The sequence below is a fragment of the Nyctereutes procyonoides genome, unplaced genomic scaffold (genome assembly GCF_905146905.1).
Source record: "Nyctereutes procyonoides isolate TBG_1078 unplaced genomic scaffold, NYPRO_anot_genome, whole genome shotgun sequence".
Classification (NCBI taxonomy): domain Eukaryota; kingdom Metazoa; phylum Chordata; class Mammalia; order Carnivora; family Canidae; genus Nyctereutes; species Nyctereutes procyonoides.
In genome coordinates, this window is record NW_026575142.1 from 49,994,250 (window position 1) to 50,015,290 (window position 21,041).

The 21,041-nt window shown below is 44.1% G+C and overlaps 1 protein-coding gene and 1 long non-coding RNA gene across 9 annotated transcripts in view; one reads left to right on the top strand and one right to left on the bottom strand.

The window, feature by feature from the left end:
• Nucleotides 1–21,041, bottom strand: part of DGKG (diacylglycerol kinase gamma) — a 205,836-nt gene that overhangs the window by 75,149 nt on the left and 109,646 nt on the right. The window lies entirely within an intron of this gene.
• LOC129498686 (uncharacterized) overlaps nucleotides 1–21,041 on the top strand; it is a 44,937-nt gene that overhangs the window by 22,685 nt on the left and 1,211 nt on the right. The window contains exons 1-2 of one of the 4 annotated variants that reach the window (XR_008662179.1): nucleotides 1,443–2,579; nucleotides 3,338–20,979. This is a non-coding gene — a long non-coding RNA (uncharacterized LOC129498686). Of the gene's footprint in view, nucleotides 1–1,442; nucleotides 20,980–21,041 lie in introns of those variants that run through there. The other 3 variants (XR_008662178.1, XR_008662177.1, XR_008662176.1) reach the window with 3 other exon arrangements.

The following is a 21,041-nucleotide window of genomic DNA, read 5'->3' on the forward strand; positions in this document are numbered from 1 at the left end:
CATGACTTACCCAGGGTGTCCTGGCCTCAGTTTCCTCATCACAAAGAAGGCCATGGAACAGCTGATTTCTAAGGTTTCTCTAAGCTCCCTGAACAATGCGAGATAATGCAACACAGGATAGGGTGGGAGAGTCATGTGCTCCACTGCCACCGCAGAGGGATGTGGGCCCCACTACGGCCAGAAGTGCCATTTTTTAAAGAAAAGCCAGAAATATGTTTTTATGTAATATCTCTGATTATTAGAGTTAGCAACAAATTCATTTTTTGTTGTTTTTTTTTGGGGGGGGGTGGGGGTGGGAGAGTGAGGGACAGGAGGGGCAGATGGAGAGGGAGAAAGAATCTCAAGAAGTTCCACGCCCAGTGCAGAGCCAGATGTGGGGCTCAATCTCAGGATCCCGAGAGCATGACCTAAGCCAAAACCAAGAGTCAGACATTCAACTGACTGAGCCACCCAGGAGCCCCCAAATACAATTTTTTAAAGGGCTAAAATCTACACATCTGGGGAAAATTATAGCTAGCCAACAGGCTATTTTGGTACACTAATTATAAATTTTCATAAGTTTCATCTCAATTAAAAAACAAAGCGAAGAGTTTCAGTTAATGCTTTTAAGGTTTGTTGAGTTATTGGCAGTGATGTTGCTACTACTCCCGGAGACAGTAGACTAGTGCCAGTTTACTAAGGTGAATAATAATCCAGCAAAATCACACGGATGTGATAACACAGAAAGCAAAAACAACTGGAGTTGAAGTGACATGAAGGATGAAGGTTAATAATAATAGAATACTTTGTTAACATTTTACACTGTTTGAATCCCAAGTGCCTCTGGGAGTTAAATAGTTGGGTTAACTGAAGTTTAGATCAAAGGTTTAAAAAAAAAGTGGGCTGAGGCAGGTGGGCTTGGTTCTAAGGCCAGAATATTAAGTCCTGTAGGGGCCCATGAGCATCACTTCACAGGTGCTGCAGAGGCCATCTGTGTCACCCGCACATGCAGCTGCCCTGGCCCATCAGAGAGCTTGTCACCACATCTAATCCACCCTGCATGCTGTCCCCTGTTCTCACTGCTCGCTGGAATGGGCACTCCATGACCCTCAGGCACGGAGCTATGGATGCAAGAATCTTTTCCAAGAGGGGGCAGTGGCCCCTCTGCTATAAGGGAAAGTGAGCCCCCCGCAATCAGGAAGGAGGCTTTATAAATAGCTGTTTTTGTTCTCTGAGTGTGACTCTTGTGCCCACTAGTCCTGCCAACAGATTTGTCTTGGCTCAGTGTATTTCGGCTTTAAGGGGCAAGGTATTTGCTGGCTGTTTTCCATACTGGGGACAGACTGGTGTTCACGGCACTGGGGAAAATCTGGTGGGGGGGGGCGGTGAATAGATTGGAGGGCTGGAGACCAGAGACCAGGAGGGGGTGGGTGGAAACAAGGGGAACAAAACAAGAGGGAAGACCTCAAGAAGGAGCTAAAGGAAACAAAAAGGCCAAGAACGTACCTAGCATGTATTTTACAATATCAATATGGAATCCTCTTAATAGCCTATGTTATAACAACTTTAATAACTTCTTAGCTCATTTTCATGTGTGAAAAATTACCTGTAAAATCACAGATGACAGATCGTTTGCACTTAAGGGGCCTTTGGGGTCCAGGGATTCCCAGCCAGAAGATCACAGGTTCCCAGGGATCTTCCAAAGTATGAAAGGAGTCCATGAGTTGCTGTCAACATCTCTTAATGTGAAACAGTATTTGTGCATTTACTCATAATAAAGACTGCACAGGCTAACTAGTGGGTTAAATTTTTTTTGCCATGGGATGGAATTAAACCAATTACATTGGTTGGTCACCTCCTGGTAACCAGAGGCACTGATTGTACAGTAAATGGATGTTGTGCAATTAAAAAAATGGGAAAACAAGTTCTTGCTTAGAACAGCTTTATGGCTGATAGAAATCTTATTTAATATGGCACCCATGGTGGTGAGTGATGAGGGATGATGAAAAATAGTGCACTATTTGATGGCAAAAGGGTACATGCAGAACTGCTAGTCATACCAGCTCTGGAAGGTGGTTTTCTTCTAAGCCAGAGCAGCCTTCTCATGGTACAGATTAAGAAGCTGAGACCAGTCCTTGGTGATGCACTGGCTGGAATCCAAGGCCCAGCTCCCAACTTTTAGTCCATGTCCCTTACCTTTCCTCCTGCCCTGGCTCCTGTTGCTGTGCCTAGGATGTATCTGAGAATTGGAAACGTCAGCCAGAGTCACAGGAGCTAGGGACTGCAAAACTGTTGGCCATCCTCAGATGTGCTTGTGGGCTGGCTTTGTCACAATTTAGAGATTGCAGCTCTAGGTTGGCTGGCTCTGGTTGCTCAGGGCGCTGTGGCACTCTTCTCCACAGAGCCTGTGGTCTGGGCCTCCTTATTGGCCTCTGGTCTCCACTCTTCTCCCAAGGAAACAAAGAGCCAAACCCACTTGGCACTCTTTCCACTGCTTCGATGGAGACTGGGGTCCAGAGAACCTGCCCCCTCTGAACAATGACCCTTCTGTTTCCCGCAAGACAGTTTGTTTCTGTGGACTACGGACATATTCTCCTTTGGTAAGCTCTCCCCATTTCTGTCTGGCACCTGACAAAATCTCCTCCTAAGGGCAGGACTCCAGCAAGAAGCCTGCCAAAGTCTGAAATCTGATCCTCCCTCTCTGTAGCATCCGAGGACACGTGTGTGTGTGTGTGTGTGTGTGTGTGTGTGTGTGCAGGCACACACACGGGCCAAAACAGGGAGGCTTCTCTAATACTCTGCTACTAAGCACAGTCACAGACGTGGCCTCTCTGAGGTGACAGGGTCTCTCGAAGCCCCACAGCCCAACCTGAGAACTGCCGCAGTGATGTGAATGCCACCACATGGTCCTGCCACTTTGGGGGTGACCCTCAGGAGTGACAGCTGGTGAGGCAGCTAGGGTTTTCCTCTCCTGAGGGCCTGAGTGTCTGGAGTGTTTTTCCAGTCAGTATCTGTCCTTGCCAAGAGAAAATTGCTCCCTTCCCCCATCCAAAAATAAAATAAAATAAAATAAAAATTTAAAAATCTCACAGAGTTTGGCTGCTTTTAGCAATCTTTTCTTCCTTTGAAGATTTATTCATGGAATGAAAATCCCCCTCAGGCCGATTTGGCTGATGCTAGGAGGGCTCTGAGTAAGCTTGCTCTCCTAGTTCTCAGGGAGCAAAGTCAAATACCAGGACAAGAAGAAATCCTGCACCTGGAGGAAAAGGGGCAAAGGCAGGTGGGGGATGTGTGTCTCTAAGGTTCTGTAATGATTGCTTAGCTGTTGTGTATCTTTTTTTTTTTTTTCTTTTCTAAGTAGGATGCCCAATGTGGGACTTGAACTCACCACCCTGAGGTCAAGAGTCACATCCTTTACCAAGTGAGCCAGCTGGGCACCCCCGTTGGGTACCGTTTTTGATTCTGGACTATGCTTTACCAGCATTCACACATCCATCAGCCCGGGAGGCTGGTCTTTGAAGGCAGGTGAGGACAGTTAAGGCCCAGGTGGGCAAGATGGCTGATTAGAACAAGTCCCAAATGCCTAGAAACTAAGGCAGGCCACCTGGCTGCAACTGAGCTCATGTCCAGGAAGGCTGCTTCCTGGGTCCCGACCAATGAAGACTAGAAACTAGAAACCATCTGGGTGAGTAGAGGCAACCCCAGAAGCAGGTCTACACTCACACCCTACTTTGATTGCCAGGTGGACTTCTGAGAGAGACGGCAGAGCTTTGCCTTCCCTCTGCACTTTTTTGTCTCCAGCTCACCCTCCAGCTGTTGAGAATCATCCCAGTCCCCACTTACCCAATGTTTATTGTGTGCTGTAACTGCACTGGCTGTTTTACAAGCCCAAGGGTCCCCCTCACGTGCTTCTCACATCTACACGCCGAGGGTTAGTCTATAGATGCATTTGAGACTGTAGTTCCTTCAAAATGCAAAGCTAGACAGGAATGGTATCATAGTATCTGACGTGATGAATGAGCCTGCTCTCTTTTCTCTCTCCCACAAAAAGCCTTTCTGAACATGAGCTGTGCCAGATTTATGATAGGTCAGGTTACAAAAGTTCCTGGTTAAGCCAGTTGTTTGTCACTCTGAGCACATTTCCCCATAGAAACAATGTTATGTTGAGGTTGGGTTCCCAGGCTAACCTATACAAGCCAATTAACCCATTATGTGTCTAGCTTTGGGAACAGCTTGGTGGAGCTGAAGCTGCTCTAGTTGGAAGCCAGAGAGGCATGAGTTCCAGCCACGGCTCAGTCACTTACTTGCCATGAAGTCTTGGGCAAGTCGTTGAGTCTCTGTGCCTTAGTTTCTTTATCTTGTATTGGGATGATATTTTATGTACCTTGCAGGGTTGTTGGGAATATTGGGAATGGGTTCTATGATATACCCTCGAATAATGGCACAACAGAATTCCATGGCCCTGTATAAAAACTGGCTTTGTGGCCTCATGGATTCTGAGTTCCAACATGCAATATGAGCGGCGCACCGTGCTTGCTGAATTTGGATTGGAGAATCTTTGCTTTCCTTGGGAAAGGGACATGGCGACTCTCATGCCCTCAGATCCCTGCTGGCGACCCTGAAGTCTGGGCTGGAGTTCTTATCAGAATGGGACTGGAGGTGCCAGAGGGAAGTGGGAAGTAGCAGAGGCAGGAAGGCGAGTCAGAGCGCAACGTAGGTATGCGTCCTCTCTCTTCCTTTTGCTATCATAAAACTACACAAAGATCTGGTTACTTTTTCTTAAGTTTCCGTGCCTTCCACACCACCAACCAGCTGGACACCTCCTGGTCAGAGTTAAATACAGACTAGTTCCCTCCTTGCTTCCTCTACCTTTTAAGTCAAGAAATTGTTAGCAAGGCGAGCCAACGATTCATGAGATGGGGCAGATGCCTGGATAAATACCCCCTTTCCCATCCCTATTCCATCTTCTTCCTGTGCCAGTTTTAAAAATCTTAACTAGGAAAGCATCAGCCAGAGCCTCACTCTGCCTGAGAAGACTGGAGTATACACTGCCAGCAAAATCCTTTCTATTTTGCCCTTTAGAAAATCTCATCCATATGCTCTCGGCTTTGCTTCCACTCTGATGTTTGTGACTTCTGATACTTGTGTATGCACTCCCAACACCCACTGCAGGGACTGTGATCATGTGAACTTGCCACCCTCACCAGCACGGCATTCTGGTTGTGCGTTCAAGCCCACCAAATCTCCGCTGTCTTGGAGGTCTTGTTCACTCCCCTAAGAAACCCAACCCGTTTACTTTGCCCCCTCACTGTGCAGTTGGCAAACGTGTCGCCACTGTGGATGTGACCCCGCTGCTCCTCCCTGCCAGTTCCTCGGGAGAACTGCTTGGCACCTCCTCTGCCAGGCTTCTTATTTCTAGCTCACACCTGCTGCCCCTCCGTGGGCTGTGATTTTAGAGTTTCATTTGAACATTCTACTTTATCCCCTTTAAATCTCATTTTAAAGCTCTCCTGTTTGGTCTTCAAGTCTCTGGCCAAAAATATTCCTCTTGGTTTATGTGACAAGCTCCTGATTTCTTGCCAGGGGCCTGTCACTCCAGCACTGAGATCCATGGTCCAGAAGAATAGTCATTCTCAGATCAGCTACAGAGCAGCTCTGTGTTCCCCATACATGCTTATTGCTTCTAAAATCATGACTCATGGCAGAGGAAGAGACTTGAGCATCACCTCTGCCCCACATCCCTTAGTTTCCTATGTAAGGCATCAGAGTCACTAGAGATACTAATGAGGATTCTTCTGGATGTGTTACTTGCCCCCACACCCACAGGAGGGAGAAATAGTCGAGGGGTTATATATGAGCATGTATACGCACCCCTTTCTTGTCTCTAGTGCAAGGGTTTTCACCAAAGTCAATTCAGCAAAATACTGATTTCATAAGATGCTCTGGGGTAGGCGAATTCTATGGCCAAATAAATTTGAGAAACTAAATATCTTGCTTTTGCATGGTTTCAATAGGTTAGAATCCATACCAAAGGCTCTAAAAGATCCTACCAAAAAGAAATATACATAACATGGGATTTCCCAAGTGGATTTGATGATTTCCTCTTGTGAGTTTTCTTGTAACTTCTCATAGAATGCGCTTTAACCAATGCTACTTTGATACACGCCTGAAGTGGACAACTTGAGAAGCTACCTTCACTGGCTCTCATTAAACCTGCCTTCTCTTCTCCAGAAGGTCTACGTCTGTTCTCCTTGAATACAGTATCAGACTTTTATATTTTTCTCCCCAAACAGGGATGGGGCATTTCCATGTTATATCTATTTATTCGTGAGACTCTGACCTTGCTTTATGTTCCCTTGACCTTCTGAATTTGTTTTCTTTTTAGATCATTTCTTTTAGGGCATCAAGAAACCCTTCATCAATGCAAATACACAGATCTCTAAAGCTTCCTGAAGCCCATTCATTCACTCCTCTGCTAGGAGACCCGTTTATCTGGGCAGTACCAGTAAATTTGTCATCAAGGTCAAGTAAGAAAAATAAATAATTGGCCCCTATCACATCCCTGAGGTTCTATTTCTCAGTGTCTTCAATGTGACAACTTGGAGGCCTGATCTTATGGGGCCTGGAATTGTGTTTATTTGACTTGCACCATGGTTTTTTAAGTTGGAAGATTTTATATACACTCCTGGAGGCCAGCTTCTCTTGAGAAATGGGATTTGTTAATACTGGGTTGCTCTCCATCATGGGAGCAATTGGCTCAAGCTGAGTGCTGGCTGTTCCCATGACATAGGGCAGGTGCTCTCCTGTTTGCTAGAGCACACCCCCCCACCCCCCGAACCCCACATCCTCTCACTTACCTCACTTATATTAACTACCTAGCCTCTGCTGCCATTTGGATTTGGGATCCCTCACAGAGACCTTTGTAGTTCCCTCCTAGGAATTTTCCTAGCACCTGCCTCAAAAGCGTCTCCTCTCTCTCCTTCCCCATCTGATTCTTCCCATTTGAGCTGCCAGTGTTTTCAGTCACAAGTCCTAATATGTGTCTAACATCAAGGGCTGACCAGCTGTGTCAGAGTAAGAACTGAAGCTGTTGGCATTGCACTGATCATATACTCAGAAATAGAATATCATCCCAAGTCCACTTCTTCTGAGAAAAAAAAAAATTTCAGTCACCCTGTGTTTACAGGTCAGATACAACATGGTAGGCTATCAACTGACGATCACAGAACACTAAGTAACGAACTTGTCCTTTACTGAAGAAGTAGCTTAAGCTCATGTTTACCTTTCCCCCGAATTTTCCACTTGGCACAAACGATGATTATTATGAATGCTAACATTATGCTATCAAGTCTTGATTATTAAAGGACAAATGATTATCCAGTCCTCAAATCTCTTCTAACTCATTGACTTATTGCTGTTTCATTTTTCTTTAGTATAGTTATCTCTAGCTTGGTGGAGAGCAAAATTAAAAGTACAAATCATGAAGCAGCCAATCAGCTCAAATCAGAGGGCATCTTGTTTGATTCTCTTTGCCTCAACCCTGCACATGTCTGCAGAAACCCTGATTATGAGCACCCTCCATTCCTCTCCCTGCCCAAGTTCAGGGACAAGGTAATACGGAAGAGGAAAGGGAGAACCTGATGAATGAGAATGCTAATTAATGGGAATGTATTGATAGCTCCAATAAAAGCTTCACTGAGACTAACAGTTGGGGGTTTTAATTTACCCCCAATGTTCCTACCCACCTCTTGCCCTGTGGTAATCCCAAACTGGAGATTACAGACACACTTTCAGCCCCCTGAGTTCAAAGGCAAGGTAGGGTACTTGGCTTGATTGGCACTTTGGAACACTCTCCAAAAAAGGTCCACTTTTGAGATTAAAGGGACCCTTCATTCAATAGAATAGAAAACATCTTGTTACTAGACAGTGGGTAGTTTCAATCTAAGTGTAGGCTCAATAAACATGACTGTGCAGCATTTATGTAAGTCCCTGACGCTTTAGCAATTGGAGGGTATAAGTGCATTCTTGGAATGAAGAGAGCCTCTCTCTCATTGAAGAGCATTAGAAGATAGGGAAACTGCTTTCTGAGTGAAAGGTGAAGTGGCAGGGCCAAAAGAAAAAAGAAATTTAAACACTCATACAATCTTCAAAGTAGAGCTCTATAATCTTCAAAGTGGAGATTTGATGATCCCTCTCAGAGAGGTGTTTACAGAAGGATGCTTACATTGGGAGGGGAAACCTAAAGGCCTGCCCAAAGCTTGGAGTCTGCAAGTTATTATTACAGTTAAGAACCACAACACTATATGTCTAAATGAGAGAGCCTATACAATGTAGTTGCTTATATACTACTGCATGTTCTTCTTACAGATGCCCATAATAATCAATAGTATCATACCAACATCTGAAACATTTCAATTCCACTCATTTATCCACTCTCATTCTCATAAGCATCCTGTGAGATAGCTGTAATTTCCATTTTACATACCAGAAAATGAAGAATCAGAGAAGTGAGTAACTTTCCCAAGGGCAGAGAGTAAGAAAGAGGCAGAGTGGAAGCTGAAACTCAGCGCTGATTTTTGGATGCAGCAAAACCCAGGGATTAGTATCTACATTTCATGTAAAGGGAAACGCAGCCTAACATATGGAGTTGTAAAGCCATTTGCCCAGGGTTTCTGGAGAGATAATTTACTTATTTCACAGGAGAGTTACTGAGTTTCCTGATAAGTACAGCAAAAGGCTGCTTTCAAAATCTTTGGCCAAATAACAAATCCATTAACATTTTCTTGAGTAAATGTTGATTTAAGTGAAGAATTAAAATTAATCGTCACTTGAATCTTTCTTGAGAATATCTATTGTTTTTCAATCTCTTTTTTCATAAAACATGTGCAAGTATGAACAGTTTAAGGAAAATATATCATACTGCATATGCTAATCACATCAGCTCTAAATATAAAGATGGACTCTGGTGTATCACAGAAATGCCCCTAATGCAGAAGGATGATAATTCTCCAAAGTTCTAATTAGTAGAGAATAACAGAGGGATAATTAACTCTGATACTCTTTCCTTTGGACGTAAAAAACCAAGTAAACAAAACCATGTTAAGCTAAGTTTAGAGACCACCTAAGTCAACTTCTGGATGAGAGAATATGAAATCGTGGTAGTGAGGAAGAGAGAATGACGTGTGGAATTTTGTTCAATGTGAATTTCTACTTCCACAATCAAACAGCACACTTCACAGTTCCGGCCTTGTGAAAAAAGCCCAATGCTTGGTTTCCACGGTTTTTCTGGCCCTGATATGCACGAACTCCCCCAGGTTAGCAGAGCTGGTTCTCTCCTGACAGCCCTCTTTCCGGCTCCCTGAGGGTTACCTCCTCTCCAGTCTCTCTGGGTCCCTCTCTGACCTAACACCCTGTACACCCATACATTTCAGGATAAAGGTCCCTGTGTTCCTAGAACTCTGAAATTTGGGCTCTGGAAAGATTTTTAAAGACAATGCATTCCTTCACTGACCTGTTCAAAACATATCTGCTGATTGACTACCTCCCCGTCCACTCCCTCACCTGTAGGAAAAAGTGCAACTCCTGGGAACAGCATGGAGATCCTGCTGTGGCTGCCTCCCACCTGCCTTCCCATGCCGTCTCAGAACCATTTGCCTCTCTCTTCACATCCAGTGTCCTCCAGCATGTCTGCCCTTTGCCCAGCCTACTTCTCCCCTCCTAGCACACACCTGGCTCCTACTTTCTTCGGGCATTCCCATTTCTTTCTCAGGCTCAAATGCAACTTTCTTTCTGAAGTCTAATCCTACTTTCTCAGTTAGGTGCTCCCACAACACACTCAACTATTCATGGCTCCTTGTTAAGACAAAGCCCACCGTATTATATTGTATTTCCTTCTTTTGTGAGGGCTTCAGGGAGGGTAGGTATGGTTGGTTAAACTGTGTTTTCCAAGAAGCTATGTTGAAGGCCTAGCCCCATACTTGTGAATGCAACTGTATTTGGAAATAGGGTCTCTGCAGATGTCCTCAAGCTAAGGTGATGTCACACTGGATGAGGGTGGGCCAAATCCAATGACTAGTGTCCTTATAAGAAAAGAGAAATTTGGACAGAGAGACACAGAGACACAGAGGGAGAATGCATGTGAAGATGAATGCAGAGTTTGGAGTTTTGCAGCTCTAAGCCAAGAATTGCTGGCAACCACTGGAAGCAAGAAGAGAGGCATGGATGGAACAGATTCTCCCTCAGAGCCTGGGAAGGAACCAATCCTGCTGACACCTTGATTTCAGACTTTTAGCCTCCAGAATTGTGGAAGAATTAATTTCTGTTGTTGCAAGTCACCTAGTTTGTGGTGATAATGTCAGGTGGCCTTAGGAAACGAATACAGTTGGTGATAGATTCTGGATATGCTCATCTTCCCAACTAGATGGGCTCCTAGAAGTAGGGCCTGTGGTAATCCTGATTTCCTTGGCCCCAGCACAATATTAACACAGAATAGATGCTCAACATGTTTTGGCCAAATGAGGGAACATACTTGGGAATCGACCTTCTTTTGCTTTTAGGTCAGTGGATCCCAAGAAGGGTTCACTTCTCTGAGTGATCAAGCTTAGGAATGAGGTGGAGTGAGAGCGGTTTTGCATCAAAATAATGACTTAGGGAAGACAAAGGGTAAAATCGAAGTTGGAAAAGATGTGTCAAAAACCCTGTAGGTGGATTGTAAGAAAAAGTGGAGGCCAAGGCTGGGGTTGGTCAGGGAGGGAGTGTTTTGAATATCTTGGACTGCATTTTGAAACAATGGGTGATGATTAGGCCCCGGAAGGCGATGCTGTACTAGACTGAGGAGTTAAGGGTAGAGTGGGGAAGAGGAGACCAACAGAGCAAGCCAACGATAAGGCTAGATTGGCGTTTGGGGGGAGATGATAATAAATGATCCCGAAGGCAAACCACGTGAGTTTAAATTTTATAAAATGTGACAAGGATTTTATAAAATAGCAAGTCCTTATGTGGCAGAAACAGGACAAAAACATGGGCAGCTGCCAAACTGAAGGCCTGAGAAGAAAGAGCATCAAGATGGCCAGGGCCCTGCTAAGGATATCTCGAGGAAGGGACATCGTGGGGACCAGCAGGGAGCTGAGGAACACAGGAGGTAAAGTGTCCTACGGGGCACTGCAGTTGGTTGTTGTGTGGGAGGGAGAGGGCTGTCACTCAGTGTGCACCATCCGCTTACCCCTGGGCTCAGGGAAGATGATGTGTTTGTCATCCCTGATGAATGAGTCTGGCTTCTGTTTTTAGAAACCTTTGGAATATATTCTACAACTTCCCTCAATAACTCATTTTAGCCTTTAATGGGTCTCCAGGCCAGGAGAATCCTCCTCCCATCCAAAACAGCAATTCCTCACTTGAGAAGCACATTCCCCCGCCCCCCCCTCATTCTTTCCTGAGCTGAGATGAATTCAGAGTAAGGTGTGGTTACTATTTCCTGTTGTGAATCCTTCATACACGGGAGGACTAGTTCCCAGTCCCTGCTTCTCCTCTCCAACAAAACAAAACAAAACAAAACAAAGATTTTGGTTTATTTAAGGTTTTCTCATGGGGCCATTAATTATCTCTGTGGTTCTTCCCTAGTCTCTTTCTTGGGTGTTTCCTTGGCCATGAAGTACCAAACTGGGCATTGAGAGATAAAGGGAAGTATAGCAGGATAAATGGAGACTGCAGAGTCAGACCTAGGTTTTAATAACAGCTTTCCTGCTATTAAATATGTTATAAATCTAACAGTGTTTATTTCCTGGAGGATACTATGATTGTCCACAATAAGTCTTAATTACTTGTATAAAGAAAAGTTTTTAAATAAGTTGTACATCTATTTTTATAAAAACATATTATCACAAATATTTAAAAATATGTGTATCAAGTAAACTGCTGAAATATACCAGAAAGGTAATATTGTGTTTCTGAGTGATGGCACTATGTGTGATTGGTTTCTTCTTTAACTTTTTTTTTTTTTTAGATTTTATTTATTCATTCATGAGAAATACATAGAGAGAGGCAGAGACATAGGCAGAGGGAGAAGCAGGCTCCATGCAGGGAGCCCAATGTGGGACTCGATCCTAGGACCCCAGGATCACATCTATGCTCAACCATTGAGCAACCCAGGCATTCCTCTTCTTTAACTTTTCTGAAGTTTACAAATTATTTACAATGATATTTCAATGTATTATGTAATCATACTTTATGATACAGTACTAAGTTATATAATGATAAATGCATCGAAAAAATTTTATCAAGATAAATGAAGAGGAAAAAAAAGCACATTGTCTATTGCTGTATTGATGACTCATGTCCTATGACCAATAGATATTTATCTATCCCTTTCAGAGCATCACCAAATCTCAGTGTTTTTAAGGCTTCTGAGTCACCTAAGATGACTATTATTTGATGTAGGATCTATCTTTGTAATATGTAAATATTAAAAATAATAATAATAATTAATATCAATGTGCCAAGCCTTTGCAATAAGCACTTTGAATGCATTGCTTCATTGAAGGTTCGAGATAATTCTATGGTACTTAGGTAAGGTACTTGTAGTAGGGAGAATAATGTCCTGAAAATGTCCGTGTTCGAATGCTTGGGAGCTGTGAATATGATCATTTATATGGCAAAAGGCAATTAAAGTTGAAGGTGGAATTGAAATGGTCAGTCAGCTGACCTTGAGATAGGGAGATGATCCTGAATTATCTGAGTGGGTCCAGTATAATCACAAGGGTCTATTTAAGTGGAAGAGGGAGGCAGAAGGAGATTGTGAGAAGGATGCCATGTAGAGAAAGACTCGATAGGCCATTGCTGGCTTTAAAGAAAGAAGGGGGCCCCAGACAACCCCTAGATGCAAGAAAAGGTAAGGAAATGGATTTCCCCCTGGAGCCCCCAGAAAGGAATGCAGCCCTGAGGATACGCTGATTTTTAACCCAGTGAGACCTATTTCAGATTTCTGACCCCCAGAACTACAATATAATAAATTAGTGTAGTAATGTGCTATAGCATCCATAGGAAACAACAACAACAAAAAAGTTATTATATCCCAATTTTACAGGTGAGCAGACTAAGGCTTAGAAAAGTAACTTGATTAAGGTCACATATAAGTGGTTATGACAACATCAGCATTTGAATCCAGGTTGTCTGGTGATAGCACCTGTACCCTAGGGCACCTGGCCTCACTGGAGCCCCAGATGTTTGTCCAGCATCGGCCAGAATATTAAAATCTGAAAATGCTCTCATAAGTAGCCCCCTATACTTAAGATGGCTCTAAGTAGTAGAACTGATGTCCTGTATTTAGTGGTCCTTCCAGCCATTTTCCTCATTGATTTGTCAGACCAAATTACTTAATTCCTCCTTAATGAGAAATACTTTTTAAATATTTGAGGTCAGTAATCACTTCTCCCTAAGTCTTTTCTTCTCTGGGTGAAACAATCCCTGATTCAGTCTTTTCCTTAAAAGAAGACATTAAATTCCAGCACTTTCTTGACCTCTTCCTTCTGGAAAGCATCCACAGTGTCACACCCATTTGAGGACCAGCCAGTTCTTAACCTTACTTTGAGTTTCTTCCATGAGCTTATCATGCTGACCTAAACCCTTCTGAACTTGATTATATATTACACCTTGAGCTCTTTGACGGAAATATTTCTAAAAATCAGTAAATACTGATAATTTTTGGATTATCTGTTTTTTTTTAAAGGTTTTATTTATTTATTCATGAGAGACACAGAGAGAGGCAGAGACACAGGCAGAGGGAGAAGCAGGCTCCCTGTGGGGAGCCGATGCAGGACTCAATCCCAGGACCCCGGGATCACACCCTGAGCCAAAAGCAGATAGATGCTCAACCCCTGAGCCACGCAGGTGCCCCTGGATTATCTGTCCTAAATACGTGAAAATATAGCTTGTTTTCAAGTTCCTTTTGATATTATCACAAACTAATTTCACTCTTTATCGACAGGAATCCTACCTTTCTTGTTTTAGTCCGGCAGGGGCTAGAAGAAAAGGCCTGCTAAGCTACAATAAGGAGCTGTTTTGGCAAACGAGCAACTTTGTAAGGAGCCTCGAGATTATCATAGGCTCCTTGTGTGTACCAGTCTGAGAAGCTGTGCTACTGTTCTAATGGACTGGGGGGCCAGAAGGAAAATAAAGCAAATGTCAAGAGCCAATGTGATTTTGGAGCACCTGGATGGCTCAGTCGGTTAAGCACCTGACTCCTAATTTTGGCTCAGGTCATGATGTCAGGGTCACAAGATCAAGCCCTGCATTCGGCTCTGTGCTCAGTGCTAAGTCTGCCAGAGATTCTCTCCTCTTCTCCCTCTATCCCCCCCCCCCTCTTTCTCAAATAAATAAATCTTTAAAAAAAAAGTCAATGTGATTTTATCATATTATTAAAATACTATGAATCTTTAGGATAGAGAGACCTGCACACAAATATTAGTAACAGCCTCCTAAAATTTTCAATCTAAATGATCCATGTTGCTGTTCCCTTGTTTCTGCAAATAATCAAGGGCTGACTGTAAACAAAGAAGACAGCCAAGAAAAACCCCTGAACTTATGCAGTTGCATAATGATGAATGTTTGGTGAAAAAAACATGAACCCATATTTCATTCATTTAACTCCATGAATCTCTTCCAAGAAGGGGTAGGGAGGGTGGCAGATAAACATTTGTGTGGGCTAGTATATAAACATTCCAGTAATTAAGTAGGCTGCTCTGTCAGAACTGACTTGAAGAGTCAAAGGTACTTGAACACAAAACATGAGGTTTGCATTTCCTTTTTAAATACCTACAGGAGTAAGAATAAAAATAGAAATGCCACAATCAACTTCATTTGGGGCTTTTCTGAATCCCAAATGTTTGAAAAAATAGTTTGATATATTGAGGGAAACAGGTGCAGACAGTTTGGACCCTCTGGGTACTGAGGGCAGGTCTCTCGAGGGTGCCAAGTATTAGGGAGGAGCAAAACTCAACTCAGGGCACAGAATGACACCTCCAATGGTGAGGATTTTAACCCTGCTTCGTTCGTCTGCTGCTATTGTATCTTTATGCTTTGGGAAAGTCAAACGTCTGGGCTGTAACACTAGGCTACCTCAAAGGGCTCCTGGAAAGAATAACTTAGAATGGTTTCCTTTTTAGATTATAAAAAAGAAAGAAAATCTTATGTAAATGGTGATAAAGTCTATGCTTGTGACTGCAGAACATAGTACAGGCATTCAAGAGGGGAGGCCCTTTGATTTCCAGAATTGTATGATTTGAGCTTTACCGGCTTCTATTTTGCCTCCCACAGAACATTGCTGTGTTCATCTAAAGTAAGAGAAGAGGTGCTCGGTGGGTGAGGGTAGAGTCAATATGAATGAAGAGTCGTTACATCATGTGTCTGACTGACCTTGACCATCCCCCTACCCACCAACAGTACACTCCTTGCCTCCAGCTGGTAAGCCCCTAGGTATCCGTCGAGCCCGTGGCTCCTGTCCTGTGACTCCACCTTACTCACTCTTATCTGTTCCTCCTGCTACCATGTCAGCTGGGGTCTGGGACCCCAGCCTTGATCCTATCTCTAGCCTTGGCTTGGCATTTGGACTTAGAATCTCAGGTATTCAGACCCCAGATCTCTGCCTCTGGCTTTAATGGGCATTTTCTCTGTAGCTCCAGTTCTATGGAATCCAAATCCATCCCAGCTAATTGATGCCATACTCTCACCCCTTCGGAGAGGGATTTAGATAGATTCAGTGTATCACAGATGGGGTTGCTTCCAACTTTTAGTTGTTCTCCAACTTTTCAGTTCCAGGGCCATGCCAATAAAGCAAAGACTTCATGATGACCGAATCCCACTAGCCACTCTATCAGAAAAGCCTGTCACTGGCAATTTAAGGCAATGCTTTCCTCATGCTAGTTATTCAGCAACACTCAACAACAGATGTTTATTGATTGCCTACTGTGTGCCATGAACTTATACATGATCTCATTATACTTATAGCAACCTTGCAGGATTTTCAGGGGAGGAAGCAAAGGATTAAAGAGATTAAGTAACTTGCCCAAGGTCACACAGCTAGTAAGTGGCAGAGCCAACTTTGAATGCCAACTTAGACTATACCCTGCTGCCTCATTCTATAAATAACTGTTAAGTGCTTAGTTATTTGCAAGATGTATTTCCAACCTCTTAAGGTCTCATGCTACATTAGGGCTTCTGGGGGAACCCCTCATCAATTACTTCACGGGCCTGATTCCAAGAAAGCTAACACTCCAGAGTCTATTAATTACCCAAGAGCTTTGGGGAAAGGTGGTCAGCTTTTGGTAGGAATGAGGTACGGTTTCGGTCCCTTTGAAGTGCCTAACAGGAAGTATCTTGCCTCAGCCTAAACTGCTGAGGGACATATTCAAGTGGATGGCACTCAACAGGTTTGGAATAACACATTCCTCAAGTGCTCTGAGCTTCTGAGCAACAACGAAAAAATTCCATAGTTAGGCTTCTCTTTCTGGACATTCAACCACAGTGACTTTGGAATTTGGTAGCTTCCATGTATATATTCCGTATATTAAAAAAGTTCTTCACAGAGAGTTAATCCAGAAACTCCACAGAGGACTGGTTCTTAGCTAGCTGGAAGACTTCAGTGGTGTCATCAGCTCATCTGCTAATACTGACGACTGCCTGTTTGAGGGACTGATCATCCCTTTCCTCCTCCCGAGCTAAAGCCCTCTTTCCTCCATAATCTTATCTTTATTGCAAACTTCCCCCCTGCGAGCCCTGGTGAATGTGAGGTTTTTTTTTTTTTTTTTTTTTTTTTTTTTAAATAAATTCCTTCCTCTTTGCCAGGGCCAGCTTATGGAAGAAACATGCATAGATGCAAGGAGACCCCCCCCCCCTTAGGAGGGCCCTGTACTTGGTTTAATTAATGCTCTACTGTCGTAGACTTGAAATTCTTAATAGTTTTGTTCAAAGGGCCCTACATTTTAACATTGCACAAATCAGATATTCGGTCCTGCTCTGTGCTTAGACACTAGGATAGGGAGAAGAGTCATACCACATAAGTTAAGAGTGGGTAGTGTACCTGTGGTCTCCCTTTGGAACTCAGCAGGCACTTTCCCACAGAGATAATCCATAAAGATGGGCAGACTTGATAAAAGCTCTACTCTTCTTAGCCTCAATATTTTCATCTCCAAAATGGAGACAGCAGCACTTGCCCTTGCATGTGATTGTGAGCATTGCAGCGGCCCATGTATGTAGTACCCATCAGAGTGTTTGATACACAATAGGCATTTGATAAATGAAATCCATGGGAGACAGCAGGGGCAGAAAACTGAGTTTGAACTCTGGAGGAGTTCGGAGCTAGCTTAGAATCATATCAGCTCTGGTGTTTGAAAAGATGTATGACTTCAGTTAAGTGACTTGGCTTCTCGCAGCCTCAGCGTCTTTATCTATAAAATGCTTTTATCTAATATTTATCTTGTAGAGTGATCTTGAGATTTCGAAACTATAATGTATTTAACGAACCTAGTTTATCCCCTGGCACCTAGAAGAGCTCAAAAAATAACAGTTCTCAGGATGGTTCCTTTGTAACATTATTTCTAAACAATTCATTTATAAGTGATGTAGGGATACAGCCATTAATAAGTGTCTTATACTATCCAACTTCTTTTACGCTGTATGACCTAGAAAATGGAACCCCCTCATATGTGCAGATCACTTTGTAAAAAATATTTGAAGATTATTCTTCCTTCTTTGCTTGACTGTGAATTCCCTGAAGGCAGGAATCAGGTCTTATTTATCCTTGTAGCCTGGAACACCTTCTAACACATGTTAGACTCGCAGCTGAGTTAAATCTGTCTTCTGCTGTTTATGCCAACAACAAGATGATAATTTTTCATAATATTTCTAAATTAGCAATTATTAGCCTGTCAATGATTATGAAGTAGAATGTACCCAAAATAGCCCTATCTCTGCTATTAAAGGCCTTTTTGTCCTTGCCCATCACACTTGGCTCATGTTCCTGCATTCTTGGGTGTGATTCTTAATCTATTAGCAAAGCTATTCCACTAGGGAACAGAACTCGGTTTCGAACAACCAATCACCTTCTCTGGCAACAACCTGTGTAGAGAAGCCACTGGAGGAAGAATTTCCTAAAAGCCCAACCAAACCCCAAGGTCCCTTTTAGGATTCAAGGCGGCCTCAGAATTGTGACCTTTAACTGAGAGGGCTTTGGGTCCCTGCAAGAGCCTTCTGATCGTTATGGACTTTCTCTCCAGAAAAAGATAGTCAATGTCTTCTATTCAATTTCAAGGTGTTCTCAGAGTTTCTGCAGCCCTTGTACCTTAGGTTAAGAATTCTTGTTAGACTAGCCCAGAAAACTGAATGAGCCATGTGAAAGATTCAAGTTTCCTGATAAATTCTAGCCCTGAGTAGTTACACTCCCTTGTTCAAAGCAAAGCAAAACAAAACAGTTACAACTCCCTAGATTTAACCTCAGAATTATCCCAGAGGGCCCAGTGTGGCACCTTAACTGTAAGAACATCCAGCCAAGCAGTGACTACTCTCTGGAAAACCTAAGTGCAGCCGAGTAAAACGAAGCCTTGTTTAATAATATCGTTTACATTTCCAAATCCCGGGTATCAAGCTTTCTTCCTATCCCTTGTGGCCCTTCCTAAGTTTAGCCGTTGGTGTAATGGTGTAACCATGGCAACAACCACCTGCCTATTTAAAACCATCTCCAAAGCTAAATAAGGAAGCCTGGAAAAAATGGCTGCTCGCCTGCCTCTCAGTGGACAAACTGGGCACTCATGAGTATTTTCAACATGAGCAAGCAGGCAGGGTGGAAGCAGCATGGACTCAAAGTTCTTACTAGGAAGGGGTCTAGGACCTTGTGAAACAGGACCCATTTCTATGTCACTAGGTCTCCACTTACTTGCAGGCACATGGATTTGTGTGTAAATCTGGATTTACACACAAATCCGTGTGCCTGCCATGCCAGGCGACCGTACTACCTTGACCTCGACCAGGGGAAGGGTGGGCCCTGAACTGCAGAATAGTCTTATTAATAGAACTAGGAAAGTGGAAGGAAAAACAGTCACCAGATCATAGTGAAATGCACAATTGCAACTCTTCTTCTCACAGAGGGAGGTATCTTTCTAATTATATTTAATCATGTGGACAGTTGACAATTACTCTCTTCATGTCATATGTTGACCCGTCTATTGATCTTTGGAATATGGAGAAATTTCTCCCTCCTTCTGCTTTCTCATTCTCTACCTACTATAGAGGTTTTGCTTCTTCCCTGCCAAAAGACCAGCACGGCTTGCTCTTCCCCAAGCATCCTGCTTTCTCTCACTCATTGTTATCCTTTTATAGTTGGTTCCTTCTCTCTGGGCTGCCCTTCTCTTTTTGTCAACCTGAAAAATACATACTTGTTTTCCATGTCTCGGCATCTCTATAGATAGAAGCCCTTCCATACCAAATTCCATGTCCTTGCTTTGTGTTCCCATAAGTCAGCTTGATTCGTACCATTGAACACAAGTCACTCTGCATATCTTCCTTCTGGTCTGCACCACCGGACTGCGAGCCCCTACACATGTCTGTCCAAAACACCTACAGAACAGTGCCTGGCACAGAGTATGTTTTCAAAAGCTAGTGTTGAATGAATGAATGAGCAGAACCCTTATGGATTTCACAAGCATATGGCATCTTAACAAGTATGTGTGCATGAGTATGCATAAGGGCCCCCCTGTGAAAAGAGTGCCTAAAAGGTCTACAATGGGTGGAAGAGAAGAAATAATTTAGCGTGTATGTGAGAGTGACAAAGGATGTACAAGAAGGGTCAGCTGATTACAGTAAGAGTGGGGGGTGAACACATACCTGTTAATAGTGATTTGTGAGTGTGCATGGGCTGTGTGTGCGAGCCTGACGGAATATGCCTGGCACAGAAGACCCACCCTAAGAAGATGAGTTTAGCTAGTAGATTCCACAGATCTCAGATCGCTTTTCCTGAAACTGAAGAATGTTACGATAGGACTTTTTACCCCTGTTAACCTCCTAGGTGGCGGTGGGGGGTGGTGGATATTGTCAGGGGAAAGGAGTAGGAATGAAAATGATGGCACTCTTTGGGGGGGTGTGAGGCTTTAAATAAATGTCTTCCGACAATACTGGACCTCTGCTCGGAAGAGAATCCTATGGGCTATATAAGTCACTCCCTCAGGCTAAGTCTGCATTCCTCCCCCCCACCTGCTGGAGGGTGGGGTGGGATCCAATGGTCATCTTGAAATGGTACAACACAGAGGAAAAGGGATGGAAATCAAAGAGAAGGAAAAAAAAAAAGGAAAGAAGAATGGAGAAAGGTATTTTAGCAGTCCCGGGGTAGCTATATGCCAGTCACAACTCACTTCTCGCATATCCCCTCCCACCAGCAAGAAGGATTTAGTTTTGCTTGCAAAAAATCTGGTTTTCTCTCTCGTGTTTTTGGACCTAACATCCAGGCTTCACACAGGGGCTGAGGCTGGGACTTGGGGGGCTCCTGGTGTCCCAGCCCCTGCAGGGGCCTCCCTCTGCTGCCCTCTGCTGTTAGGGGGCAGGACACAGAGGCGACGCCCTCTCTGCCCTCCTGGCCCGGCCTACTCCCTCCACCCCCCCTCCCCTGCTGCCACCCCCTCCCTTCCAGAGAGGCTGAGGCCCCAGCCATGCAGCCTGCTCCTCCCCACAGAAATTCCAGGGGGCCGAGGCTGCAGCAGCTTTCCATCTGGAGAATGCGGCCAAGCCCCAGGAGGGGGTTCCAGCTAGCCAGGCGCAGGTCCCCACCCCACGAGGCGGGCACAGCGCGCCCTCCCTGCCCGCCCGCAGTCCCTCCCTCTTCACAGCATCCTCTGCGAGGGGACAGGCGGCCAGGCTGCTGCAGGTTTCTGACACCGTTTTTCTGCTTGGAAATGGAAACCCTCCTTCCGGCAACGTGGCAGGAAAGCCAAGTCCCTGGGTGGCCGGGCCAAGAACGTTCGGGTGAGAGCAGGTGGAGGCTGCGGTGTGGTTGGCTGGGGGTGGGGGGGTGGGGGGGGTGGAGG